Below are 3,650 nucleotides of genomic sequence, written 5' to 3' on the forward strand. Positions count from 1 at the left end.
TATTTTGTACAAAATACTATATTTGACATTTATAACATATAAAATACACATTGCGAACAATAAGAAAGTGGGTTAGCAGGCACGGTAGTGCCTGTCAACACGCTAATATATATAAAGGCGAAATGTGATATAATTATTATTATGGTGTCATTTTCACACTGATAATGCATATATATTAATAAATATAAATAGATAACAAAACAAAAATCTATGAGGTTCAATTCTATTCTATTTATTCTATTATTCCGATTCCATTAATAATAATAATAATAATAATAATAATAATATTATTATTATTATTATTATTATTATTATTATCCAAAGATGACAATAGGTAAAAAGGTTCAAATGACTGACTTGATTGCTAACACTTAACAGAAAGAACAAAATTTTAAGGCCTATTCATGCTTTCTTCTGTTTCTTTTTGCCATCTGGTGCGGGAAAGATAGCACAGAATAACCAAGTAGCCAATATTGCACGAAAGATGGGGCAAATTCAGTAAACATAGAATTGTTGCCACATGTTGTGCTTATTGTTTAACTATGCCCAACCAAACGCCTGCAAAGACATCAATATGTTACTATTCCGCCTAGGGTAAACCGGATGGATACTCGCCCAAAATATCCCTTTCCCTAATCGGCCAAGTCCAAACAGGACATAATACAAGTATCATTAATACACTTCTAAAAGCACCATTAATACACATCTGACTCGCCATTAATGCACCGCTGATATTCCACTCACTACGTCACCTGCAAATCCTACCTGCCCCGACAGGTCGACAATAGCATGCCTGTAGGATGGTTAAGGACAGTTTGATATACGCCTAACATACACCTAATATATGCCTACCATACTTCTACCGTATCTACTGAATTAGAAGCAACCCATACCCACATGCCATGTCAACCATCCCAAATTCTATAAACAGGAGACTCCCATACAAGAAGTATAATTAAGATCACATTCTCTTATTTATTACTTGCATTCATTACTCTCTACTCTCATCTCTCTCATATTTACTCTCAATCACTCTCATCAAATCCCATATTAACTTGATTGCCGGAGAACCTTTTCAGGTGCCTCCACCGACAGGTCTAAGCTCCGTTCCGACCAATCTCCATAAGCAAGCTACTCAATCCGGTTCTCAATTCTGGCCATATCTGATCAACACTAAAAAAATTGGGACCGTCTGTGGCTTACCTACACAATGGTAACCACTCGAAACCAAACACAACCCCTCAGTTAAAACAAATTACCACAAACATGCCTCCCAACCACCACACTCCATCCATCGATCCTCTAGCACAAATCCAACCATCCCAACAAGCTAGCCAAAGCCACCCTCCAAACCATGTCCCAGAACCACCTACCACTCAAAAACTTCACCAAATGATCCAAACTCAAGGACAAATCATCCAACAACAAGTCCAACTACTAGTCGAGCTTCGTCAGCATAAACCTAAATCAAGCAACAACCCTCACAGCCAGTTGCCGATGAGCACTACACCGAATTCGCCAAAGAATTCTGACCTATACTTACAACCCCTTAAACACAAAAACTACACACACATACCACCCATCCGACTATAATCCCTTGGGATCCAAGCATCCCTTCACCAAGATAATTATGTCTTCACCCTTACCTAAACACTTGATCTTCCCACGCAACATTTATCAGTATGATGGAACATCTGACCCACAAGACTGCCTAGACGCCTTCGAGGCGACTATGCTATTCATGGGGTGATCAATCCTATCATGTGCTGAGCTTTCTCCATCACTCTAAAACACACTGCCATGTAGTGGTTTACTCGGTTGCGACCAAATAGCATTGATCAATGGACAACTTTAGCCAACAGATTCAATGTCCGGTTTACGGCGAGCAAGGAACAATTGGGGTCTTCATACACCTTGTCAGGTATTTGGAAAGGGCAACATGAACCCCTTCATGCATACCTAGATAAGTTCAATAAAGAGGCCATGAAGTTCCACACCTTAAGTCTTAATGTGGCGGTGCACATACTGGTCACAGGCCTACAAGATGGCATTTTCAGACAAAAGTTGGCCAAATACTCTAACCTTACAATAGAAGACCTCCGATCAAAAGCTCAACAGTTCATCAACCTAGAAGAAACCCAACCCACCCGACCATCCTCCGACCACATAGCATATCACTACCCATCACGGGAAACCAAAAGGCCAAAATTCCATGATCATCCAAGAGATGATCCACCATGACCACCTAAAAAATCCAAATACACTACCTACACTCCCCTTAACGTCAGCCGCTCTAGAATTTTACAAGAGGTCATGGCAACCCATCTTGTCCAACACCCCAAACCCTACTCATGCATAAAGTTGGGGACCCAAAATCGATTTAAGTATTGCAACTTTCATAGTATATTTGGGAACATAATAGAGGAATGTACCCAACTGTGTGACACAATAGAAGACTTGATACAAGCCGAACACTTGCAGCATTTCATCGTCAGGGTAACCCGGTAAGGATGGTCACCACCATTACGTCGACCCAGCCCCTCTAGGAGACGCTCCCCTCCAAGAAATAAACGAGAACATCCTTTGAACGGGGACCGGAAAGACAAGTATCGTTCCAACAATCAGCGACATAGGAGTCCAGTTGATATTAACACAATCTCGGGAGGATTTTCTACAAGAGGTACTTCCGGACGCCTCAAAATTTGTATGTTGGAGAAGTTATGCAGGAAACCATTAGAAGCACTCGTTAGTAGTATGAAAATAGGATTTCACGTCCTATCTCATTCGACAACCGTGATTATGAGGGTGTCGTCCGTGGTCATGATGATCCCATAGTCATCACTGCCAAGATGAAAAAAAAGAAAGGCGGAAGACTTTATGTCGACCAGGGCAGTTTGGCAAATATTATGTTCCAAGATATGTTTGTAAAAATGGAACTGAATGATAGAGATCTATTGCCATATGATGGCCAATTGGTGGGCTTCACCGGACAAGGAATCACCTCGGGCAGATATGTAGACATATGGTTGACGATTGGTGAACAACCTTTGACCTAGACAATTCAAGCCAAATGTTTGGTCATTGATTGCAAATCTGCCTACAATGCCATTCTAGGTCGGCCAACGTTAAATTGTCTTGAAGCAGTGGTCTCTACACCACACTTATGCATGAAATTCCTCTCATGTGATCTCTAGGTATGCACCGCAAAGGGGGTCAACATAGTGTTAGGAGTTGTTACTAGATGAGTCTTTGGCTAACTCAAACAACAAGGATGGGCTATCCCTAGTGAAAAGGCAAAAGGGTGTCCATTTGGTTGAATTAGATGCTAGAGTGGATGAAGGGGAATTCTGACCACAACTAGAGGGAGGAGAAAACCTTCTCTATAACTCAGGCCAAAGAAGGACAACTTGGTATAAGTCGACAACACCCTCACAGAAAGTCAAAGGTTGAGGCTAGTTGAATGTTTGAACGACAATAAAGACCTATTTTCTTAGTCCGCTGCTGACATGTCGGGGATTGACCATTCAGTCATGTGTCACCGATTAACCAGTCGTACAAAAGATAAGAAAAATGGGCATAAAAAGAATAGTAGAGGTTACTCAGAAGGTCTTTGAACTTCTTGAAGTTGGTTTCATTCGAGAAGTTACTTA

Source organism: Lupinus angustifolius, chromosome LG11, assembly GCF_001865875.1.
Source record: "Lupinus angustifolius cultivar Tanjil chromosome LG11, LupAngTanjil_v1.0, whole genome shotgun sequence".
NCBI lineage: Eukaryota > Viridiplantae > Streptophyta > Magnoliopsida > Fabales > Fabaceae > Lupinus > Lupinus angustifolius.